This window comes from Hemicordylus capensis, chromosome 4, assembly GCF_027244095.1.
Source record: "Hemicordylus capensis ecotype Gifberg chromosome 4, rHemCap1.1.pri, whole genome shotgun sequence".
NCBI lineage: Eukaryota > Metazoa > Chordata > Lepidosauria > Squamata > Cordylidae > Hemicordylus > Hemicordylus capensis.
In genome coordinates this window covers 68,962,449-68,975,903 of record NC_069660.1, presented here as the reverse complement: position 1 = coordinate 68,975,903, position 13,455 = coordinate 68,962,449, and the positions used below count along the sequence as shown (strand labels likewise).

At 44.6% G+C, this 13,455-nt stretch overlaps 1 protein-coding gene across 5 annotated transcripts in view; it reads right to left on the bottom strand.

The window, feature by feature from the left end:
- The window catches only part of LRRN2 (leucine rich repeat neuronal 2), a 238,674-nt gene that overhangs the window by 93,898 nt on the left and 131,321 nt on the right, over nucleotides 1-13,455 (bottom strand). Inside the window, exon 1 of one of the 5 annotated variants that reach the window (XM_053246800.1) lies at nucleotides 6,614-6,634. The exons of the other annotated variants lie outside the window; for them this stretch is intronic. The gene's annotated coding sequence lies outside the window, so the exon portion shown is untranslated. Of the gene's footprint in view, nucleotides 1-6,613; nucleotides 6,635-13,455 lie in introns of those variants that run through there. 5 annotated transcript variants of the gene reach the window in all.

Genomic DNA, 13,455 nt, shown 5'->3' with positions numbered 1-13,455 from the left:
CAATATTTTCTCAATTGGCCTGGAGTCACAGGTAGACTCTTTGGACAAATGACTCTCTGGGTTCCTTGCAGGGATTTATTCCATATCCATTTGATTTTCATGGCCTGAGTACAGCAAAAAGGCAAAGGGAAGGCGATCTAGAAGTTGCATCTATCCTGCTGTTTCTTTCAGCTTGAGATGGTTGCTTTAGAAATATTTACTCCCCAAGTAATTGTAGCTGACACCTGGTGAGCGCATTTCATTTCCCCTTTCCTTCACAGGTGACTGGCTGTGTTAGGATATTAATAGCCAAAGGTTGAGAGGGCTTGGGCTGCTTGTCCCAGCAGTAGATTGCCGAGAGCTTTCTTCTTAGCAGCCAGGAATCATTACACACCAAATGTCTACTTTAAACAAATGAATTGAGTAGGCAGTAAGTACAGTGATTCTTTTGGTTCCAGAGGGGAGGGAGACTTCACAGGCAAATGAGGAAGGCTAACAAAGGAGAAGTGGAATGCTCCTTACCCAGTCATGGCAAAGGATCTGGGTTCATTTCTCTCCTTTGCTGCTGGCATGTCAGGCAAAGCTCACTGAGTCTCATTTATATGGTTTAGATAATGGCCCTGCCAAATCTTGCAGGGAATTTGAGAGCATAATACATTAAAGACGGTGAGATGCTCAGATTAAAGTCAAGTGGGGAAAAGAATTTTAGATAAATACATGCATTCATTGTGGGTGGCAGCTGTGCTACACAAATAGAGTGAAATTCATGGCCTAAGTAACCTTACAGAAGTGGTGCCTAATGAACGATCCACAGCCTTCTGTTTCCAATTGCTGTTTTTCTGCTGGTTGGCTCTGGGAAGAGAGCTGGTCTTGTGGTAACAAGCATGAATGGTCTTCTTTGCTAAGTAGGGTCCACCCTAGTTTGCATTTGAATGGGAAACTACATGTGAGTACTGTAAGATATTCCCCTTAGAGGATGCAGCTGCTCTGGGAAGAGCATCTCTCCATAACATAACATAAGAACATAAAAACAGCCCTGCTGGATCAGGCCCAAGGCACATCTAGTCCAGCATCCTGTTTTGCACAGTGGCCCACCAGATGCCGCTAGAAGCCACAGACAGGAGTTGAGGGCGTGCCCTCTCACCTGCCATTTCTTCCCTGCAACTGGTACTCAGAGGCATCCTGCCTTTGAGGCTGGAGGTGGCACACAGCCCTCCGACTAGTAGCCATTGATAGACCTCTCCTCCATGAAGTCATCCAAACCCCTCTTAAAGCCATCCAGGTTGTTGGCTGTCACCACATCCTGTGGCAGAGAGTTCCACAAGTGGATCACGCGTTGTGTGAAAAAGTACTTCCGTTTGTTGGTCCTAGACCTCCTGGCAATCAATTTCATGGAGTGACCCCTGGTTCTAGTGTTGTGTGAGAGGGAGAAGAATCTCTCTCTCTCCACTTTCTCCACACCATGCATGATTTTATAGACCTCTATCATGTCTCCCCGCAGTCGTCTTTTTTCTAAACTAAAAAGCCCCAGGTGTTGTAGCCTTGCCCCATAAGAAGGTGCTCTAGGCCCCTGATCATCTTGGTTGCCCTCTTCTGTACCTTCTCCAGTTCAACAATGTCCTTTTTAAGATGTGGTGACCAGAATTGTACGCAGTACTCCAAGTGTGGTCACACCATAGTTTTGTATAAGGGCATTATAAAGTTAGCCGTTTTATTTTCAATCCCCTTTCTAATGATCCCTAGCATGGAATTGGCCTTTTTCACAGCTGCTGCACATTGAGTCGACACTTTCAACGAGCTGTCCACCACAACCCAAAGAACCCTCTCCTGGTCCGTCACCGACAGCTCGGATCCCATCAGCATATACTTGAAGTTGGGGTTTTTCGTCCCAATGTGCATCACTTTACACTTGCTAACATTGAACCACATTTGCCATTTTGTCACCCACTCCCCCAGTTTGGAGAGATCCTTTTGGAGCTGCTCACAATCCGTTTTGGATTTCACTATCCAGAAGAGTTTGGTATCATCTGCAAATTTGGCCACATCGCTGCTTACCCCTGCTTCTAGATCATTTATGAATAAATTAAAAAACACCGGTCCCAGTACAGATCCCTGGGGGACCCCACTTCTTACTTCCCTCCATTGTGAAAACTCTCCATTTATACCTACCCTCTGTTTTCTGTCTTTCAACCAGTTAGCAATCCACACATGTACTTGTCCCCTTATCCCATGACCGCTAAGTTTCCTCAGGAGTCTTTGATGAGGAACTTTGTCAAAAGCTTTTTGGAAGTCCAGGTAGACTATGTCAACTGGATCACCTTGATCCACACACTCGTTGACACTCTCAAAGAAGTCCAAAAGGTTGGTGAGATTTCCCTTTGCGGAAGCCATGCTGGCTCACTCCCAGCAGGGCCTGTTCTTCTAGGTGCTTTACAATTTTATCCTTGAGGATGCTTTCCATCAATTTGCCTGGAACAGACGTTAGGCTAACCGGCCTGTAATTTCCCGGATCGCCCCTGGATCCCTTCTTGAAAATCTGTGTTACATTTGCTACTCTCCAGTCCTGTGGTACAGAGCCCGATTTCAGGGATAAGTTAAATATTTTAGCAAGGAGGTTGGCAATTTCACATTTGAGTTCTTTGAGGACTCTTGGATGGATGCCATCCGGCCCTGGTGATTTGTTAGCTTTCAGTTTTTCCAGACAGTTTAGAACATCATCCTTTGTCACTTCTATCTGACTCAGCTCTCTATCCTCCATCCCTAAAAAGCCTGGTTCAGGAACAGGTATATGCTCAGTATCCTCTGCCGTGAAGACAGATGCAAAGAACTCATTCAGCTTCTCTGCAACCTCCATATCCTCCTTAATAATCCCTTTCACTCCCTCATTGTCTAATGGTCCAACTGCCTCCCTGGCAGGTTTCCTGCTTCTGATGTACTTAAAGAAGTTTTTGTTATTCCCCTTGATACTTTTGGCTAAATGTTCCTCAAACTCTCTTTTTGCCTCCCTTATTGTCACCTTGCATTTCTTTTGCCAGAGTTTGTGTTCCTTTCTGTTCTCTTCATTTGGACAGGCCTTCCAATTTCGGAAGGAAGTCTTCTTCCCTTTTATGGCTTCCTAGACGGTACCTGTTAGCCATGCTGGCATCCTCCTGGACTTAGTGGTATCTTTCCTCCTTTTGGGTATACAATCTAACTGGGCTTCATACTTGCATACTCCATACTTGCATGCAGAAGGTTCCCAGTTCCCTCCCTGGCATCTCCAAGATTCCTGCCTGTAAACTTGGAGAAGCTGCTGCCAGTCTGTGTAGACAACACTGAGCTGGATGGACCAATAGTGTCACTTGGTAGAAGGCAGATTCCTATGGCTCCCAAGAGACATGTATTAGATGGCTGCATTGGTTTTATTGCTGAGGTTGCCCTGAGCATTCTTGTTGGTGAGATACCTACACCCAGCTCTTCAACGGCAACATCCAAGAGTGGTACAACTACAGTGGCCAACTGACTGAAGTTATTCCTGGAGATCCCCCCGCCCACCAATATTTTTTTACATTATCAAGCCACTGAAATCTCCAGGATTGCTTTCAATAGTCCCCTGGAGGTTCATGCCAATCTGCAGAGACTCCAGGCCAATCCTGGAGGGTTGGCAACCTTAGGAACACCTGCCACGCAAACCAAGGACGTGTGTGGAGAGGGAAGGCAGTGCCAGAAGTTACTCATGCTTCAGAAGAGCTGCTATCCATAGCATAAGCCCTCCCAGTTCACCTCAAAATGGTGTGTGGGTGTGTGTGGGTGTGTGTACACTTACACACACACACACACACACACACACACATTTGTAAAAACAGGATTTTGTGTCTGGGCAAATTTCTATCAGCTGTACTTTCAAAATGGTTTCAAAAACATTTGAGGGGGAAATGGACTTCTATGGGTAGCAAAAGATTCCCTGGTGTCCTACTTGTTCTGCCCTCACTGATGGGGTAGGTGGCTGGATGGTTCATAATTTGCCAAGTTAAAAGGTGGCAACTACTAGATTATTTCAATGATTTTTAAAAAACCAAACCTCTTCACCTGCTTTTCTCCTATTTGGGGTTGGATTTTCAGACGTTTTTGTACATACTTATAATTAGAATTACTCTAATGATGAGGTAATGAAGTAGGCATCTCTGACAGCTTAGTCTTTTAAAAGATCAAATTGTATTGCTACATTTGAGCTCTGGAAATTTGACTTATTTTTAGGTGCTGACTTGTTTGAAAACCTGGCCTTCACAGCCTATTCATGTTTCCTGTGAGCCCGAGGCTAGGCTGGTGCAAGGGATGGAGGATTAACTAGGGAGAGAGCAGCAGCAGGCTGTTAAAACAGCAGGTGGTGGTGAGCAACAACACAGTAATGTCCCTTTATCTGCCAAACCTGCCATTTTTCTGCTTTTCAGTGACAGCCTTAGATGACTGACACTAAATAAGTGGTTAGTGACTGCCTAAGGATCCGGTAGAGTCCAAAGGATGCTGTATCATTTCTGCAGGACAATGGCACACACAGCGGGAGACATCCAGAGAGGTCTACCTTTAGTGGTAATGCTGTTGCTTGAGCACCAGAGGGATGTTGTTGCATAGGGATGTTGAATGGAGAAAGTAACCCTTGTTCCAGAGTAGTTCTTATACTAATGGAAGATGTTGCACAATGTGTTGTGTCACCTCTTTCACAAGCTCTTCCACTGCTAGTGGTTCTCTTTCTGCTAGTAGCTGCACAACATTGTGGAGTGCCACTGCTGCAAAAGCTCTTTCTGCAAGCACCACTGGGGAATGTCACCCACTCAATTTGATTGCCATTAACCTAATAGTCAGCCCAAGAATGGCTATTTAGTTGACAATCCTTTTAGAACACAATTTAAAGCATAAATATGACCTTCCTTTTTGCATTTCAGATGTGGCTGAGCTGTGTACTCTTTAGGTCCTGATGGCAGAAAAGGAATGCTGCCATTTGTGGGTAGGGCCTTGAATAAGCATTCAGAAGCTTTGGGTTCAATCCTGGCCTTTGGTACAGCATCCTCATGCGAATGCAAGCTTTTTTTGTTTTTCCCTTTTTCATGTTCAGAAGCGGAACCATGGAGGCACTCTAGGCCAGAGCTCTACTGGCCTCAAGGCAGTATACTGAAGCCACCCGCACTACTGGCCTTCTTGCAGTGGCAATAGCGAGGATGAGGAACAGCAGTGAACAGGCAGGTGGAGATGGGAGTGGCACCTCCCCTGCTGAGCCACCTGATGCCTCTGGGCTCAGAAAGAGAGGTTTTGTTTTCCTCCCTGCTAGGTTGCCATATTTAAGCTTCCCAAATCCAGGTGGCCTATTTTGCATATTATGCCAATTATGTGGCAACTAATTTGCATTTTATTTATTTACTTATTTATTTGACAGATTTGTGTATTTTCCCCTCCTTCTCTGCCCTCCCATGTGATTGCATCCAGAGTAAAATCCTGGCAATCCAGGCAGCACATTTGAAATCTGTGTAAATCCGGGTGGAATTTAGCAGCCGGGTGGAGGAGCCAAAATCAGGGGCTACCCTAAATTCTGGGGAGCATGTCAAGGCTACTCCCTGCCAGCAGCCCTTCTGGCAAGGACTATACCATCTGTGTAGCTGGTTTCCTATTCCCCACTTAGTGATGGGGAAAAAACGGTATCTGCTTTTCCCTAGGATATCCACACCCCTGGTTTTGTGTTCTAGTGCTCACCAAGGAGCACAGGAAATCAGTGCCTGAACCAGCCTTAATCTGTGTTGCAAGAAGGAAGAAATCGGGTACACACACACAAACAGGTTAAAAGATGCTTGTGTCTCCCTGCTGGAGATTTAGAAAGGCTTGGTGCGGTGCCTCACCATTTGCTATTGATACACTGAACGACAAGCAAGACAAACACTGCTTTGGAAAGTGGAGCAGGCTTGAGTCCCAGATGGGCCTGCCAGTTCCAGCTAATAAGAAGGATATTTCACAGATCAGACACAGTTTAATGAGAGCAAACAAACACTCTAAGATGCAGATTAGTTGCTGCCCCCCAAAATACCACTATGGACAGACACTGTAGAATGGCCCCTCCTCAGGAATGCTAATTCAGCATCTTGGAGACAATAGACAGAATGCAAGATGCTCCATCTGCAAAACCACAGAGTCCATTCCAGGCCATTTCAAAGACAGCACAACAACAGAGCCCACTCTGGGCTTATTCAGAAAAAAAGAGATCCAGATTCTGTTTCCTGGACCCAGGCAAAAATTGTGCTTGTAGTTTCTCCAAATCCCAGTCCTCACTAGTTGCTTAATTCTGACTTCTCTGAGATGCTTAAAATCACTTGCACATCTCACAGTGGTAACTGAATACTATTACAAATACATGGCCCCGGTGCCAGGGTTAAGGGCACTCTCACACCCTTAACCCTGGCTGAAGGCAGGGGTAAAAAGTCAGGCTGGGTGGGAGGGCAGCGCTGGGACCAGTCTTGATCCTGGTGCTGCACACAAGCAGCCCCGGGCTGCTCACACAGGGCTGCCCCCTAGCTTGGGATAGGCTGCTCATGTGAATAGGCTCCATCAGTAGGTCAACATTGTCTCTAATCAAAGTTTCCTGTGCAGTTTGGAATAGATCATTTTTCACCTTTTTGGTGGCTCTAGACACCATTAGGATGGACACTTTAAGAACTGGATCTGGAGGAATCCTTAATTCAGGGTCCACATGAGATTACAGGCTTTGATTGCTCCCTAGAAGATAAGTTTGAAAACCACAGACATAGTTTACAATATTTGATGGACAGTATGCACAATATTTCACATTAAATAGAATTTAAAATTACATTTCCCCTCTTATAGCATTTGATAGATAACGTGCAAGGATAGTTAGTATTTGACAGTTAACAGCTTATAAGATTTCATGCTGGAAGCCTGCAAAATCCAAGCATTCAAGAGATGCTTGGATTCATTTAAAAGCATTTGAATTTTCAATATTTGTGATATTTGTTTCAGCTCTGAAATGAATATATTATTGTGTATTGTTATTATTAAATGAGCCACGACTCATATTAGCAGCAAATGTGCCAGTCCACAGTAATAGTTCAGTATTATATACACCTCATTCACATGACATAGATATACCTGGGTATAGTCTCTGACCTGGGTATGCATGGTCATGTGACTAGGCATGTGCACACTCAGTCACTCCACATGCCCATGCATACCCAGGTCAGAGGCTATACTCAGCTATATGTGGTGGTATATGTGGTCATGTGAATGGGGTGATATATTTATTTATTAATAATAAATATAATATAAATATAATAATAAATATAATAAATAATAAATCATATAATGCCCTTCATAAAAACAACCCCAAGGCGGTTCACACAGAAATATTAAAACAAGACTAGAAAAATACACAATTAAAATATTAAGCTAAAAATATAAAAACATAAATATGACTAAAAAGATTTAAAATACAAGCATAAAATAACCATACAAAATACAAAGAAGCAGCAGTAGAGACAATCATATAAAAGCCTGGGTAAAAAGCCAAGATTTGACATGCATTTTAAAAACTGTGATGGAGACTGAGGAGCGAATAGCCACTGGGAGAGAATTCCAGAGTCTGGGAGCAGCAACAGAGAAGACCCTGTCCCAAGCATACACTGAGCTAGGTGGCAAGAGCACCTGGCTGAGGGTAGGGGTGTGCATGGAACCACCAACTGCGGTCCGGCACTGGGGTGGGGGGTACCTTTAAGAGCAGTGGGAGGGTTTACTTACCCCTCCCGCTGCTTTCCCGCTGTGGCGCCGTAATCCTATGAGTAATTAGGGTGGCTGGACACCTCCCTGCCGCCCTTCCCCGATGTTGCTTGACAAAAATCCCAGTAGTCCTTTGCGTGCAGTCCTTCCCCCTTAACTATATAGCATGCAGCTTTGATCAAATTCAGAAGTGTGGCTAGTATACATCTTTAGTAGGTAGTATTTTAAAATTATGAAGCATCTCTTTCTTAGATCAAAATTTTAAGTTAAGTATTTGACAGGTATTATGTACCCCTCCCGCCGCTTTCCCCGCTGTGGCGCGGTAATCCTATGAGTAATTGGGGCAGCAGGACACCTCCCTGCCACCCCTTCCGACGTTGCTTGACAAAAATCCCAGTGTTGGGAGGTGTCCTGCCGCCCCAATTACTCATAGGATTACGGCGCCACAGCGGGAAAGCGGTGGGAGGGGTAAGTAAACCCTCCCGCCGCTCTTAAAGGTACCCCTCCACCCGAACCGAACCGCCCAGGTCCGGACCGGTCCGGAGGCCTTTTTAATGGCCTCCGGACCGGTCCGGGCCCATCCCTAGGTGAGGGAGGATCCCTCAATGCAGCGCGCACTGAGGGATGCCGGAGGACTCTCTCCTTCTGCTCCCTGCTCTGCTGCTTGCTGCGGCACCACTCTTGTGCCGAGGTGAGCGGCAGAGCGAACTGGGGAGGGAGATCACGTGCGAGGAGGCAGGCAGGAACCGGTGTATCCACGACCTTAGAATGTGCTTCATCCTACATATTTGCATGTACTTTGCATGCACACATCTGTACATACATGCACAAATGACAGCATTGTGTATCAGTGATATAAGAATTATGTGCTTGAAAATTTATTTTGTTTTGTTTTGATTTTTCCAAAGCTGTGTTCATTCTCATGGAAAGTCCTACCTATCCATGTGATATTTTGATGCCTGATGTGGGGTCAGCTTTGCAATGGAAAGTAGCAAGGTCTGTGAGGATTTGATGGTACACATGGTACCAGGCCTATATTTGTGGAAATGTTTCTGCCATATACCCTTGCTGGATATCTTCAGTTGTTCACAAGTCACTGTGGGTTTCCTTCATAGAACTGTAAACACTTCCCCTATAGACAACAATCTTGCTTTCAGACAACTGTAAGCTGGTGGGACATCTGGTAGGCCACTGTGTGAAGCAGGATGCTGGACTAGATGGGCCTTGTGCAACAGGGCTGTTCTTATGTTCTTATATTAGTCATCTGGTAATATATTGGTTATCTGGCAATTCTTTATGCACACTGTGGTACAGGCCTGTGCATGCATCCATCACCATGTGCAGGATGTGACATGTGAACTGGGCATGCACATGTACAACCACATATGTGATACCCACAATTTCTACAATCCACCTCAAAAAGGGAGTAGAAGGATCAAATAAATCAGGGGTATTGTGCGTACAAGTGTACATTCATCCACTCAGATCACATGTGACTTCAGTACAGTAGCAAGTGTGAGTCCACATTGCACAAACAGAATTGCCAGATTGACCAACGTGTGAACTAGTCCTTTGCCTGGGATTAATGAGAGGTGAATCAAGAGCCTATGCTCTTGCAGGTGTCTCTCTTTCAACTCACTTCAGCCTATGTAACTTCTTGAATATATAAACAAATCTGAGGCTGAATTGAGATGAAGGTTGCTATCCCGAGATAAATGTTGATGTCAATGAGCTGTTATGTGATGTGCCTCATGAATATATTACATTGACAGTCCTATATGTTATGGATGCTACCAGACTCTATTTATTAACTCACACCCTTTCTTTATTCTTTTAGGTGTTATCTTTTTTTCTTTTTTAATTTCTATTGTACCAGACTTTACAGCTCAAGGTGGTGTAGAAATAGCAATTTACTACATCAAAACATTAGGAAATGGATCCATCAAAGCTGCATAAAGCAAACATATTTGAAAAACTTCATAGGATTGAACTACAAAAGGACAGGTGATGGGCGGAGATTTATAAGGTCATATTTTTCAAGGAGCAAGAGATTTAGGATTTTGGTAAAGAGTGAAAGGGTACATGATACATCACGATCCCAAGAGAGAGAGAGAGAGAGAGAGTGTGTGTGTGTGTGTGTGTGTGTGTGTGTGTGTGTGTGTGTGTGTGTATTTCAGGCAATCAGAAAGTGCCACACAGTATGAGTTCATCTGAACTAAGTGGGAGGCTCAACAGCCCCACTGGGGATAACGAGTGTTGTCTATCATACTCAGAGCTGACAGATAAGGCTGCAACCCTGATGAGATTCATGGCCTCGGGTTGTTTCTGTGACAGAACAAATCACTACACTTGAATTGATAAGGGGGAAGTCGCATATGGGATGAGAATTAGAAACAAACATAGTTCACAAGAGGGTCTGATCCTACAGGGATCAGTGGGAGCAGAGCACCCAGGACCTCACAGAAGAAGGTCACATAGCATATAGAATCTTGACTGTACAAAGGCATTACACTTCCACACTTCTGTAGCTCAGATTCTCAAATCAGGCACAACTGATTGCTAGTCTAGTTAATTTCTCTTGAAAGAGTTACTGTGTAAATGATTCTGATTCCTTCTGTATAACAATTCAGTTTAAATTAGTATTATAATAGGCTTCTCTGCTGATACAGATAGAATCTGTCCCCTTGTTTAGAAAGATAAATTAGATACAAAGCCTTCTATATACCTGCAGCCGATCTATTCTTCCATCAAAAAATCATCAAAAAATCCAAAATTATTTTTTCTGCTTTTTTTCAAAGGTGGCAGTGCTGGAGATTTTATCCTTTCAGTGCATACAAAGATGAACAGAAGCCTAGACAGGCCTGCAGAAGATCATACAGAATGGAAACTTTTACAGACTTTATTACTGAATCATCTTCACAGCTCTCCCTATTAGTATTAACATAATTATTTTGTTTTTGTGACAGAGGTGGTGTCTTACTCATTGCTTCAGTAAATCTCTGGCATATCCCACCAACTATTTCCACCTTGTTTAACCAGTGAAGAATCAAGATAGCCCCAGGCCAGTATCGATCCATTACTTCACAAGCAATTCAAGAAGATATTTTAATAGTTTACAGCACATACTATAGCCAAATGTTATCGGATGCTCCACATGATTTTCATGCCTAATGAAATCAGTGGTTGATGTCGCGCATCAGTGTTCCCTCTAACAGAAATTCCCAGATGTTGTTGACTACAGCTCTCAGAATCTCTAGCTGCAATGGCTTTTGCTTGGGGATTCTGGGAGTTGTAGTCAACAACATCTGGGAATCCCTGTTAGAGGGAACACTGCTGCACACCCTGTTGCCTTTTGTGTCTGAAGTGGGCTTTGAAGCCCAAGCATCTGACATCCATGGCAGCTTGCTGGACTAGGGCAGCTCCTAACCTTAGACCTTGAGATTGCAGGTTCAAGCCAAAACTGTGCATATTTTGCACATGTGGAAGCTTCTAGAAACATCCTGTTACCCAAAGACCATTCAGTTATTTCTACCCTGTTAATGCTTAGTCCTCAGAGTGATGTAATGTCTTATTCATACTATCACTATGTTTCAGTGGTGCATAGAGAGATAGTGGGTGGGGATTAGCTGCAGGTAACCACACAGATTGTGAGAGGGACCACATTCCTGAGATGGCTCAGTTTGAAAGCAGCTCTTGAGAAGGTAAGGCTCAGACCAGGGGAGGCAGCAAACTTTTGTTTTCTTTCCTAAAGAAGCAAGCAAGCAAGCAAGCAAGCAAGCAAGCAAACAAACAAGCAAGCAAATGAATCAACCAACCAACCAACAAGAAAACAAGGGGAAAGAAAAAGATAACTTTTTTCACAGCTAGTCTCTTCTAGGGTTTGATTTCTGGCTGGCTAGGGGTTTGTTTTTGATATGGCAGTTTCAGGTTCAGTTGTGTCTAGGGAGACAGTGGGTGGGGATTAGCTTCAGGTGAGTCACACAGATTGTGGAAGGGGGCACATTCCTGAGATGGTTCAGTTTGGAAGCAGCTCTTGAGAAGACAAGGCTCAGACCAGGGGAGGAAGCAAACTTTTGTTTTCTTTCCTAAAGAAGCAAACAAGCAAGCAAATGAACGAATCAATCAATCAATCAGCCAACAAGAAAACAAGGGGGAAAGGACAAGAAAACTTTTTAATGGCTAGTCTTTTCTAGGGTTTGATTTCTGGCTGGCTAGGGGTTTCTTTTTGATATGGCAGTTTCAGGTTCAGTTGTGTCTAGGGAGACAGTGGGTTGGGATTAGCTTCAGGTGAGTCACACAGATTGCGGAAGGGGGCACATTCCTGAGATGGTTCAGTTTGGAAGCAGCTCTTGAGAAGACAAGGTTCAGACCAGGGGAGGAAGCAAACTTTTGTTTTCTTTCCTAAATAAGCAAACAAGCAAACAAGCAAGCAAATGAATGAATCAATCAATCAATCAGCCAACAAGAAAACAAGGGGGAAAGGACAAGAAAATTTTTTAATGGCTAGTCTTTTCTAGGGTTTGGTTTCTGGCTGGCTAGGGGTTTGTTTTTGATATGGCAGTTTCAGGTTCAGTTGTGTCTAGAGAGACAGTGGGTTGGGATTAGTTGAAGGTCAGTCACACAGCTTGAGGGAGAGGCTACATTTCTGAGGTGGCTCAGTTTGAAAGCAGCTCTTCAGAAGACAAGGTTCAGACCAGGAGAGCTTTTCTCCCTGGAACTTTGCAAACAGCAGTTTGCTAACAGATATCAATGGATTTTTGCATGGAGTTTTAGCAGGGAAGTGTGTGGAGAGGCACACAAGTGATCCCAAACAAAACCATTATTCTGGTGATTTGCTGCTTCAAATCAAATTTAAAGCAAGTGTAAAGGGCTCCTTCTTTCTCCTTTATTTTGTGATCCCTACCAGCTGAGGAACAGGTAGTGAATGCACTGTCACAGATCCAGTAGGATTTGGCTACACAGTAACAGCAGTGAATGCAAATGAAACTGCACTGCACTCATGAGCAGGGGCACATCTTGGTAATTTGAGCACCCGGACCACCCAGCCATGAGCGCCCCCCTGCGCACGAGGCTCCATTTTTAAAAATTAGCTGCTGTGCACCCTGCCAAACCTCCATGTGTTTTAAAAATTATTATTACCATGGCTGAGGAGTGGCTGCTGGGGGTGGTGGTGGAGCAGTCCTTCTCCCCGCTCTCCCCCAGCGGCAGTGACAAGGGCCAGAGAGACGCTAGGCCTGTCCGTTCAAGCCAGCATCTTTTGCCAACTGCGAGGTGTGCCTGCGCACTTTAGATCATTGCAAGCCCATGACTGCGCAGGCATGCTTCGCCATTGGCAAAAGTTGCTGGCCTGAACGGATGGGACCAGCATTGCTCTGGCCCTTGTCGCTGCCGCTTGGGGAGGGGGGAAGAAGGGAGAAGGACTGCTTTGCCCCCGGCCACCACCCCTCAGCCATGGTAATAATAATAATAATAATAATAATAATAATAATAATAATAATAATCCACGGATATTTGGTGGGGTGGGCATGGGGTGGCTGCTGGAGGCCCCTGGTCTCAGCCATTTAGAGTCGTCCCCCCCAGACCTTGGAGGACTGTACTGGGTCCCCTAGGTCCAGGGGTTAGAGCACCTCTGCTCATTAGCACTCATTAAACTCTTAGCCTTGATCCAGCTCTAGCTGCACCTGAATGAGCAGTGGGATGTGCATTCAGATACAGATTCCATTG